We start from the raw sequence: 13,764 nt of genomic DNA, 5'->3' as shown, positions 1-13,764 counted from the left end.
TAATCTTTATAGTTTTGTTGCATGGTCTTTTGATAAGGCTGAAGAGGTTTGGAAGCATTTATACATTCATTTAGGATATCAAGTTATTTAAGGCATTGTTTTATATAAGAACTATTATCAAGAATGGATTTGAGAGGAACTTGCAATAAAGGAATGTATATCTAAAGGCATAATCACATCAACACTTTAGATATTGTTTTATATGAGAACTATTATCAAGAATGGATTCGAGAGGAACTTGCAATAAAGGAATGTATATTTGAAGGCATAATCACATCAAAACTGGTTTATATGAGTAGTACAGACATTCGTACACATATTAGCTTAATAGGCCCATAGCATAAGATAATTGAGTACGCCAATCTCTACCATGTAAATTAATAGTTTTACAAGAGATTTGCCTAGTTGTCTTATTATAAGTTTTGATTTAACCATTTGATCAACAATAATATGTAAAGAAAAGTGATGTTGAATGTGAAGGATGTACCATTTCAGAAAACCAAAGTAGAAGGTAAACCAAATCAAAAAATGATATTATCAAAGGATAAATTAAAAACCACTCTAGTGGCCCTTAATCAAAGCAAAAAACTTTCAACTCATTTTGTAAAGTAATTGATAGTTTTGACGATGAATAAATGTCCTAGAGAAGGAGACATTTTACCAATAAGAACAAAATCTCATTAGGAAAATGACCAATGAGTTATTGAACTCTAAGTTGCTAGGTAGGAACATTAATCAAATCACTATTTTTTAAAAATATTGAGAGAACTTGTTGACAAAGGCAAATGAATACTAATTCATGATATTGAGAGAGTTTACTTTTTAATTTACTTGATAAGTTCTTGTTACTAGTCTAATGGTCAACTATGAATTACCAAGGATACCAAATGTTGAATTCTAAAAGATAAAGCCACACATGAACTAGCTATAAGGGCTTCATATGCAATAATGGTATTGGTACATAAGGAGTTCAAATGATAGGAAATAAGATTTTACTTTCCTAAAAGAAGTATTAGTATGAAGCCAACACTCAAGTTGGTTGAGCATATAAAACTATTAAGAGCAATTCTCATGTCTTATCTACATCCAAAAGAAGAACAAGATTGCTAGGAAATGCATCTTGATTAGGAAGAGTAAAAGGTGAAGGATCATCAACAGATTTGGCCTTTAATTACAAATTGAGAAACAAACTTAAGGGAATGTGTTGAAAACATAACCCATTTAGCCAAGTGTCTTAAAATACCCACTTTAGAGAAAATATGCTTCAACGGATCATATTTAATGATAGCATGCAATTGAATATTAAGAAGGTAATATCTCAACTTTTGAGTTGGAAATCAAGAGCAAGACATGGTTTATCAATTGAACTATATTAGACATCATAACAAAGTAAAGTACAACTTTTTAAGCTCACATGTTCTTTACCATTGTAATCATGTTGTGCTAATAAGTTAGTAAGAGTAGTAGATGCAAAGTTAGTATAAAAAGAAAAAGACAATTATATAGTAGAGTTTGTAAGATAGGAGGATTGGCTATGAAACATTATAAATCCTAAAATAATTTAAAAAAATCTACATTCCACTTACAAGGAACCATCCTTTTGAAGCAACTGAATGAAATGAGAGGTCTAAGCTACAAGTTATGAAACAAATAAACAAATAGACCAAATCTTTCCATGTAATCTATGAAGTCAAGAAATGTTTATCAAGGGTGGTACGTTAACTATAATATTAATATTATTGTTGTCCACTTCAAAAATGCATCCAAATATTTTTCTACTATAAATATTGAAAGCACATTTTTAAAGGATTCAATATCATTGTTATATTTATGATTATGTTCAAAGATTTGGCTTAGGGTTTCTACATGGTCTTGGCATGGAATACATTTTGGGCAAGATGTTATCAACATAACCATCCAATAATTTATGCTTATAGTCATGGAATATAATATTCATAACACATTGATAAGTTACATCATCATTCTTTAATCCAAAAGACATGACAATCCCCATGGTATTATAAAAGCTATTTTGTATTGATAATAAAAAGATTTGGTTGTACCTCAAGAAGTCATCCATAAAGGATAATAAGGCATGGCTTGCAAAGGAGTAAAAAATCATGTCAATGTTTGGAAGGATACATTTATAATTTAAGGAAAGTTTATTTAAGGCCTTCAATGTTAGTTCACATTTTGATAAAATAATATAGTTTAGAAATTACAACCATATTTGCCACCCAAGGTGAACATATGTTAAAGCATATAGAGTCAAATTCTAAGAGCTTCTTGATATCAACCGTAGCCAACAATCTAATCTTGGGGTTCATATTTTTAAATCTTTTGTTTAATGGATTGAACCTTAGGCGTATCCAAAATATTTCCAAGGAAAAACTTTGGAAATTCAAGTAAGAGCGAAGAATGGTCACAATTTTCATCAACATCTAGATATTTTCCAATTTTAATTAAATTTTTAGTGTTATTTGGATCTATGAAGACATCTATGATATCTCCTCAAAGAATATTATTACATTACATAACACCCAATGAATGGAAAAGATCTTGAGTCATTTGCAAGAAATAATTTGGTAATTAAACATCTTTCCCAAAATATATTTCAACATTAAGTAATAGAAAAATCCATGATTATGATGATATAAGGGAAGGTAATCTTAAACTTCCATGAGTTCATCTACAAAATCATCTATTGAGAAGATGTGCAATTAAAGTATGGTAGAAGTGGAACTAACATTAATTAAAAATTGATTAATAAGCAGAAGATATTTACTAGAAGTGGAGATCATATTCACATAGAGAGATGGTTGGTGAGATTCTTTGGTGTGGTTTAAAGGATTGCGACCATGAACAAATGTAGCTTCATATATATAAGGTTCTAAGGGCACTTTGGTTCCTTGTCAATGCCAAATGATAGCCTCTATAACTACTCTTGGATAAAATATGAGAACTAGGACCATAAAGGGATGTCATTTTTACAAAGATGGTGGGGCCTTATAAGTCTCAATGTCATAGAAAATTAGAAAATTTTGGTCTAGTAGAAGAAACTATAAAATTAATCTAAAATTATTATAAGAAGTTGAATCCTTTGTGGATGCTACCACATCTTCATTTTTAGACTTTGATTCTAATTGTAACATTCAGTTTTCCCAGGTCTAAATTATCATCTAACAAATACCATACTCAAAGAAATACAGTTACTACTTTGTTTCATAGGAAGACAGTTATATCATTCATGTTCATGTGAATAAGATTTATTGTTAAAAATAGTTAGACAAAATTTCTTAACTAAAAACTTGAAGTACCATCAAATGAAATTAATACAGAACTAGAAAGCCACATACCTCAAAAAATTGAGATCGAAATCAAACTAGGGATGCCTCTACAACCACTCAGGTTAGTCCACAAATACATTATAACAATTACATATGACGACTATCATCTACAAACTGCTATCTTAAGATCAAATGATAATTACAATTAAATACCACTATATTTTAAATTAGGGCATCACATACCACTATATCAATTAGGGCGTCATTTACCTTCAGTTCATTTAGGGCTTCTGATACTGTTGTATCAGTTATGGCTTCTGCTACCACGAATTCAATTAGGGCTTCCGATACCATTGATTCAAATAGGGCTTCCAATACCACAGATTTAATTAGGGCTTCTAATTCCACTGAATCATTTAGGGTTCCAATCATCTCTCAATCAATTAGGGCTTCAGATTCCATTCCATCCGAATTGCTTAACTATGACAGTTTCCCAAGATTAGATAAATATTATATTCGATATTCATATAAATGAAAATAATTCATGAATCTATCTAGGTGTAAAATAATGCTAACAATGAAATAACTCAATTTAATCTTACCCCCTTCTGTATAAGAGTGATAATACCTGCTTTCCGATAAACAAATGAATGTATTGATTCATCTTTGTCTGTTGCATGTTTGGCACATAAGGAGAGGTGAAACATTGTTAGGGGCTTAGTTGATGCGGCACAGTACGAATTCGGGATGACTTTGCAATTCTAAGAGGATATCTTAAACAAAGAATTCGATTACCAAAAGGGTATGGATTTTGTACGAGAAAGAATGGATGTCGTCAGTCAATTAAGGAAAACTATTAAATAAAAATAAGTTTGTCTCTATGTCTTCTTATAGTTACAAGACACCATCCGAATGCCAATCAAATCAAATTTTTATAAGAAATAAAGTTGAAAAAAATTATACAATTCAAATTGTCAAAATTTAAATCGATCTCCATGCCAAGTGATATCGTTGAAAAGCAAAGAATATTAAATTGGAAAGAATAGAGTTGGAAAGTTATAATTCGAGAATTATAATAATTGAAGTGTTATTATAATTTGAATTTTATTAAAATCTTATATGTACAAGCAACGTTACTTTATTATTTATTAAATTATAATGGTGCCAAATTATTTATAAATATGAACGTTTATAAATATTAATTAAAATAATGTGATGAAAGATATATTAAAATCCTTTGAGAAATGTTTATATTTAACCCAATTAATTTAATTTAATTATTAAATAACTCATGCAAGTCTCGCAGATCTATTTTGGCTAGGTCCTTTACCCGTTTGCCCAATGATGGTGATGCCCTGCCTAATTCTTTTCTAACAATGATTTCACCCCTTCGACATGCTTCCTACAAGGAAATTCTTCGTAATTAATTAATATATTATTTAATCATAAATAATCATAATAGTTAACCTTTTCATCTTAATTCCATGAATTCGCGATTAACGATCAACTAACATGTCATCTTCACTTGAAATCATAACGACCAACTATCTTACCATTTCACCAGATTATGTTAAATTAAACTGCCAATTGACTTCATGCGAACCTCAACGGCTATATTTCAAGCTAGGTCAAAAATTGGGATGTAACATACCATTCCCCTTGTGGTTCATTGTCCTCTATGAACTTGAAATTGCAACGAACATTATAAAGGAGTATTTTTAAAAATAAAATTGGAATGTAATGTACCATTCCCCTTGTGGTTCGTTGTCCTCGATGACCTTCGCAATTTAGACACTAAAATTGGAATGTAATGTACCATTCCCCTTGTCCTCGACGACCTTGTGATTTTCTTAGCATCATTTGAGTTGATTCTATTTCATGTTCATGTCATACTCATATAGGCACTCATCATATCATTAGTTTGATTCCATATTGATATCTTCATTTAAGAGAATTTTCAGGGTTCAATGACTGAAAATAAGATAAGTATTCAAAATTGAAATTCTTTAGCTAGCAAGTTCTTAAATCACTTATACATACCATTTGGCATAAGGCACTTATTAATGGGTAGATCATCCTGGTAAACTTACAGATCACCTGAAAAAGATTATTAGATCTGTGTTTTTCCATTTATATGATCTCGGTCTCTTTGCCCATAGCCTTTCTTTGTAACAATCATTTCATGATAGAATATACACTTTATCTCCAAAGCAATATACAACAACTGAATAAGTAGAGTCAACATTGCATGTGTATTATACATGAATAGCAATGAATCAACATGATATACTATGCAAGATCATCATACATCAAATCAAGATCATAAACATCTGAAACAATTCCTAAGATTCTCATCATTCATTTGTAAATACTTGGAAATTCATCTTTTCCATTTTTGTGATTTAGGCTTCCATGCCCATTTCGCCAAAGTTTACATCTGTAAACAAGCATTGATAGTTCCAATTATGCAAGTGTGTTTACTACTTATTGGAGCACATAATGATCTTGTCATTTAACCAACATAAAAAAGGATCATGATTCATAATTTTTGTTTTTATTCAGATAAAGTTCAAATAGGTAAGAATTTATTTCTATCATTAATTTGGTCGACAAACTCGATCATGATGAATTTAGATAACATTTTATCAAAATTTTATAAACCATGTTTGGATTGCGGAAGCCTCGACATTTGGACCCATTTTAACCTTTTCATTCTCGACAAAGAATGGCCCTCCCTCCAGGGATAAGGCATATGTATCATTCTGGTCTTGCCATCTGAGTATTCAAGTGGGTTGAAGTCCCAACAGTTATTCAACAAAATAACTGAAGCGTCTGGACAATCAACATAGATCACTTGTTCTAACAAATCTGCCTAATTGAAGTCCCAAAAGTTATTCGACAAAATAACTGAAGTGTTTGGACAACCTAATTCCACCTTGGCCAAGGATTTCAAATTGTGGGTTTACAACTCGATCTCCACCACTCAACTTGCCAATCCTTTTTATCTTTTTAATAGTTTATACATTTGTCCACTTTATATCATTTTAGCCTTCCTAGCTATTCTGAATGATTTTCCAGTGTGTTTTGATTGCAATATTCGTTATACAAAATAAATCCTTTTCAACTTTTACAATTTTAGTTTCTCAGAAACAACGTTGGACCCAAGGTTTCAACGTCGAACCCAACACTCTGATACCATATGTAACATCTGGTTTTCCCAGGTCTAAATTATCATCTAACAAATACAATACTCAAAGAAATATAGTTACTACTTCGTTTCATAGGAAGACAATTATATCATTCATGTTCATGTGAATAAGATTTACTGTTAAAAATAGTTAGACAAAATTTCTTAACTAAAAACTTGAAGTACCATCAAATGAAATTAATATAGAACTAGACAACCACATACCTCAACAAACTGAGATCAAAATCAAACTAGGGATGCTTCTACAACCACTCGGGTTAGTCCACAAATACACTATAATAATTACACATGATGACTATCATCTAAAAAATGCTATCTTAAGATCAAATGATAATACAATTTAATACCACTATATTTTAAATTAGGGCATCACATACCACTGTATCAATTAGGGCATCATTTACCTTCGGTTCAATTAGGGCTTCTGATAACACTGTATCAATTAGGGCTATCTCACTTATGGCTTCCGCTACCATGGATTCAATTAGGGCTTCCGATACCACTAATTCAAATAGGGCTTCCAATACCACTGATTCAATTAGGGCTTCTAATTCTACTGAATCATTTAGGGTTCCAGTCATCTCTCAATCAATTAGGGCTTCAGATTCAGTTCCATCCAAATTGTTTAACTATGACAATTTCTCAAGATTAGATAAATACTTATATTCGATATTCATATAAATGAAAAAAATTCATGAATCTAACTAGGTGTAAAATAATGCTAACAATGAAATAACTCAATTTAATCTTACCCCTTTCTATATAAGAGTGATAATACCTGTTTTTCGATAAACAAATGAATGTATGACTCATCTTTGTCCGTTGCATGTCTAGCACACAAGGAGAGGTGAAACATTGTTAGAGGCTTAGTTGATGCAGCACAGTACGAAGTCAGGATCACTTTACAATTCTAAGAGGAAATCTTAAACAAAGAATTCGATTACCAAAAGGGTATGGATGCTATAGGAGAAAGAATGAATGTCGTCAGTCAATTAAGAAAAATTATTAAATAAAAATAAGTCTATCTCTATGTCTTCTTATAGTTACAAGACACCATCCGAATGCCAATCAAATCAAATTTTTATAAGAAATAAAGTTGAAAAAAATTATACAATTCAAATTGTCAAAATTTAAATTGATCTCCATGCCAAGTGTTATCGTCGAAAAGCAAAGAATATTAAATCAGAAAGAATAGAGTTGGAAAGTTATAATTCGAGAATTATAATAATTGAAATGTTATTATAATTTGAATGTTATTAAAATCTTATATGTACAAGCAACATTACTTTATTATTTATTAAATTATAATGGTGCCAAATTATTTATAAATACGAACGTTTATAAATATTAATTAAAATAATGCGATGAAAGATATATTAAAATTATTTGAGATATGTTTATATTTAACCCAATTAATTTAATTTAATTATTAAATAACTCATGCAAGTCTCGCAGATGTATTCTGGCTAGGTCCTTTACCCGTCTGCCCAGTGATGGTGATGCCCTGCCTAATTCTTTTCTAACAATGCTTTCACCCCTTCGACATCCTTCCTGCAAGGAAATTCTTCATAATTAATTTATATATTATTTAATCATAACAATTAACCTTTCATCTTAATTCCATGAATTTGCGATTAACGATCAACTAACATGTCATCTTCACTTGAAATCATAATGACCAACTATCTTACCATTTCACCAGATTATATTAAATTAAACTGCCAACTGACTTCATGCGAACCTCAATGGCTATATTTCAAGCTAGGTCAAAAATTGGGATGTAACACTAATGATGAAGCGAAACAATCTTAGGCTTGTTAGGTTCATTATTAAAAGTTCTAATGCATATATCATGTTGATTAACCTTTGGCAAAAGGTTGTCATAGGAGACACAAATGATATCTTAGTAGAGATGAATTCATAGAGGGCTTCATCTAAAGTATCAAATCAATCACCAACAAATGACTCATCAAGGCATAAAGTTATTGTAAAGTTGAGAGGCTTGACAAACAACTTCTCTTGACTATTTTCAAGCTTATCACATGGCAATACAATGAATTTATAATTATCAATTTATTGAACACATTTTATTTGCTCGTGATTTGGTGCTTTATGAGAATCAACATAATGTGAATGCTCTCCTAGGTGAAAACAAAAAGTTTAGTCCTAACTAGATTGGACCAAACATCATCACTGGAGTTTATGGTTCAAGTTATTACAAGTGAGTGGATGTAGAGGTTATGCCTCTCAAGGATCTCATTTATTTCATGCACCTATATAGATATTATGTTTAATTATTATTCGATCATCTTGTTCTTTAACATATGGTAGTCTAGACTTTGTTTGCTAGAGTGTACTCTTTATTAAGTGACAACAAGATTTGAAGGGACCCTGAAACCCAATGCAAGATGGGTTTTCAACAAAGGGACCTAAAATTTGCACCAGAAGATATGCAATAAGCTCCATAAAGAGAGACGGGACTAGGAGATACCAAGACAAAGATGGAGAAGGAGGTGCCAAACAACTCACAACATGTACAAACACAAACTGGTAGTTAAGAAAGGAAAATACAATAAAAATCATTATACCGCCCCACAAAGAAAGAAGAACAAAAAGATGATGATTTCCCCTTAGATCCCCACTTACAAGATCTAAGGGTCATGTCAAAAGAAGGAGAAGCCTTCTTTGAATGTTTTCCTTTGACAATAATCCATCCTTAAACCTTAGCCATGTTAGGTTTCCATGCAAACAAATCCATAGATCTAATAGAACCAACAATGATAGGGTTAATAGAATTACCCAAGGAAGTAGAGCCAATAGGACTAGTGATGAAAGGCTCTCCAAGGGGTGCAAATCTAGCAACAATAGAGGACAAAACATTTCCCATTGTAGCAAGGGAAACATGCAGCTTAGGAGCATGATGAGAAGTAGAGATGCCAACAACGGTAGGATCAATTGAGTTACTTTTAGTAGGGATAATAGTCACACTTTTAGTATTGCTATTTGACAAAGAAAAAACATCATCCAAGGAGGGAACACCCTTAGTAGAATCAAGAGGAGACTTACCATCTTGGGCCAACACCGAGTCATTGTCATGCCCATTTGATTGAGGAGTCCCCTTAAGAAGTGTATAGTGAATATCAAAAGCACCCTTCCACTAGGAGGGAGAATTTTTCACTTTAGCTTGCACTATCTCACAATTAGCTGCAACATGCCAGTCTTGAAACATTTTCTGCATCTGAAAGGGAAGCTCTCATAATTAATAAGTTGGATCCAAGTACCATTTGGAGACTTCATCTCTATCTCTGTGGGTAAACCCTTAGTAGCAACAATGCCAACAAGTGTGCTAGCAAAGGTAAAGTGGATAATATTAGACTTTTACTCATCAACCATTAGGAAGTTGCAAAGAGCATCACCAACTACTTCTAGGACCAAGTCCACCCAAAGATGAAGAGGGTCATAAGGGAGCCAAACCTAGATAGACACCTTACAAAAGGTTTCCAATGAAGGGGTGAAATCTACGTGCCATGGATTCATCATCAAAGGGTAGTGATTCTCCAAGGTAAAAAAATGCTTGCATAGACAATATGTTTATCTGAGGCCTTCTCAAACTTGATAGCCAAAAAAACCCTTTAGCAATATGAAATAAGAGGCTTCCAGTACAATCAAAAATCCATTGGTGAAGTTGACAAAGAGAGGGCTACAAACCCCTAAATAGGCAAATGATAGTATGAACACTCAGGTCAAAGACCATAGTATTGATCGCTTCCACAAATTCTTCATTCAATGAGATAGAAATAGGGCAAAAAATAGGGAAAGGAGCAACCACATATCTTCCTTTACCAATTGCAACCATCTGAGTACATGAGGTACCATTTAAGGGGCCACAAGCAACAAAAAAAACTCTTAGCAACAAGGGCTCCATCAGTAGAAGCCTCAACAACACATGAAATCCATGGAATCCTAGCCTTCACCTTAGTAACAACAAACAAGGTAGGTATAGTAGTCACAACATGAATCCCCACTACCTAAAGCCTAAGCGCTGCATCAATAGATGAAGGCTCACTAGGTGAGTTTTTTGATAAGGACCCCTGCAACACAACTCTAGCCCCCAACATCAGACAAGGGAAACAAAGCCACAAAAGACCTTCAATTATCAGAGGAAACTAAAGGCAGACTAGAGACATACGCCATGGACAAGATGTCATCACATAGAGATTTGAAGAAGAATATATTTTTAATTTTTTTTGTTATAGTATGTTATGTTAGATGGGTATATATTATTTATATTTAGTATATTTTTTCTATGTTCATTAAAATTTATTACACTAGTACATTTGGCCTCTATTTTTGATGAAAGTTTTTGATGAGAGGCCAAATTGGCTTGTGAACTACCTTTTTTTTGGTTTTTTTTATGCTCCCGTATATGTTGAAATAGCCATGAACATGGGATGTCAAAATAGCCATGAACATGGGATTATATTTGAACAAAAAAAAAAGTTGAAATACATTTTTTCATTGTTTGCAGGATTCATTGTTTGTGGGAGGAGGCAGGTTCGCATACAGAGGTTGGTTCACATAAAAAGGCGGTAAGATTTTTTTGAGGTAATGCACTGCAATGCATGAAAAAGTTCAGAGACCCATTTTGTGTATACTTAGAATCACACATTCTTTAAAATCCCTACATAGAAACCCCATAGTCGGCTAATTTAGGCAATTTATTTTTTGAATTATGATTATTTTATACACATGGAATATCTTTTCTCCTTACGCAAAACCCTCTAATTTTTTTACAGGGCCACAAGTGTATTGTTTGGTAGGGGATCCCTAAAGACAAACCCAAATACATATTGAGAAAGAATGGATTACCTCGCCAAAGCAGAATCCCCACAAAATTGTTCTTCTCAAACGTGACAAGGGTAACCCAAGGTAACCTGAGAGCATTACTTTGAATATTGACTAGCAAACCTTTAATCCAGGGTAACCTGATAGCATTCCAACACAATATTTTGCATGATTTAAATTTAACGTGGAGAGGTGTAGATAAAAAATTTCCACATAACTTTTAGGAACCCATGCAAGTAAAGAATGTGCATTTGATTATTAGAATGTGACTAGTAAACTATCATAGGCTAAGGTTTTGAGTGTGTGAAGTTGCAGCAGGGCTTTGTCCATTAGATGGGTGGTTAAAATATGGATATAATATTGTGAAAATAGTATAATAAGAGTATATTGATGTGTGAAAGATCTGTATTATGTCTGAAAACAAGATTTTTGGATTGGATACAAGAAATTATAGATTTGGAGTAGACTATCATGACACGATAGCAAGGTATAAAACTTGTTTTTATTTGATTTTGATTAAAGATATTTAGTGTGTCAAGATGGTTGGAGTTTTGGAAAATCAATAGAGATGTTTAAAAGTGTCTTTAATGGTAGGGGTAAGGAAGATAATAGACATGTTAAGCTTACTAGGTGGTTGAGTTAACCTATATGCTAATAGGAAAGTGAAATCTTGTCAAGTTTGGGTCATGGGCAATGTAAATGCTGATCAAATCATGATAAAAGTGTCTCTAATGGTAGGGGTAAGGAAGATACTATACATTAAGGTTACTAGATGGTTGCGTTAACCTATACGCTAATAGGAAAGTGCAAACTTGTCAAGTTTGGGTTATGGGCAATGTAAATGCTGATCACATCATGATTCCTTGTAAACTATTCCAAAGGTGTAGCTTTTCATCAAAATGAACTTGTGGAAGGGATTAGTATCCTCATTAAGTCATTCAAGCCCTAATTAGATTTGTCATGCTTTTTTGTGAAAGATGATTGACCTGAAATAGGATAGTGTTGTGGTAGGTCAGACAAATACAATCATGATGAATGCAAAGAATTAAATAGGGAGAGAGATAATCAACTATGAAAGAGTTTTCAAATGATATGTTAATGATGTTTTATTGTATATAGGTGAAGATTGAGAACTAATCTTGTGATAGGGAATATGTATGAACACAAGATCCTTCAACCAAGTGAGAATAATGTTCTCATGCAAGTTGTTGGCTGGTGGATACAATGTTAAGGTTTGGTAATCCTATGGTCTTGATTGCAAAAGTTATTGATGATACCTAAAGAAGATAATGTTTAAAATTTCTTATGTAAAATTATTATCCATATTTTTATCAAGGGTTGCAATTTATGTCAAAGTTTTTCAATTGATATTGGGATTATTCTTTTTTTTCATTTTGATAATGGATCATTAAATGTGTTTGATTGAAAAACAAAAATGTTTTAAAAGTAAAAACAATCATATTCTAGTTTATAGATTGTAAAAAACTAATATGAAGAATCATTTAAAAATAAATCATTAGTCCTCTTTCTTTGAATGTATTTACCATCCAAGTTTAAAATCTCGTGCTCTCTGAGCAACATCTTGATCTTCAACTGAATCTGACATTGGTTCAAACCACTTGGTGTCAAGAGTTATACCAATGCACCCTCTTTGTTTCTCCTGTGTGCAAGAAACATCATTTAACTTGTAAGATCATCTAAAATGTTTATACTTAGATTTGAGTCCTAGCTGATCCAAGAAAAGCTCACAAATGAAGTACCTTCCTTCATTGAGTTAGCCTTCCTCTACAGGACCTCTTTTTATTGAAAATAGAAATTTGAAAAAGTAGGTTGAGACCTTGAAATGTTGCCTATACATATTGACAGTAGCAAAATGGGATAAAAGTATGTTGAAGAGTTTCCTTGTTTACAAAGAAAGTGAGAAAGTATTGGACATCTTCCTGGAGCTCAACTTTAGATGAAAACACCCACCACCTTTAAGAGGAAATAGTTCTTCCAAGGAGCCCTTCTCAACAATAATTGGGGTTACAATCTTTGCAGATGAGTTCATATTTTAACTTGATGAGCCAAATATTTCAAACATATTCTCAATCCTATATATCAAGATAGAACTCACAAAGTTCTTTAAAAATAAACTTGTTTGAGAAATGGTGTCGCACTTGCTATCAAGAAGTGACACCATTAGATTGTCTTGAAGATTCAGTACAGGGCTACACCAAATTGAGATCATTAGTAGAAATAAGAGAGTAAAAATTATAGTTGCAGAAATAGTCACTTACAAAGAAAAATTTGAATTCCACGCTATTGTTTTTCTTCCATTTACTTCAGAAGGACTTGTCTGGAATTCTCTTTTTCCAATACTAACTAAATACAAAAGGAAAACCAGTATCATTGCTTTACAGTTTACATCCATGATTCATTTTA

This window comes from Cupressus sempervirens, chromosome 5, assembly GCF_028749045.1.
Source record: "Cupressus sempervirens isolate cs-2001-9-10 chromosome 5, ASM2874904v1, whole genome shotgun sequence".
NCBI classification, from domain to species: domain Eukaryota; kingdom Viridiplantae; phylum Streptophyta; class Pinopsida; order Cupressales; family Cupressaceae; genus Cupressus; species Cupressus sempervirens.
This window is presented reverse-complemented; position numbering follows the sequence as displayed.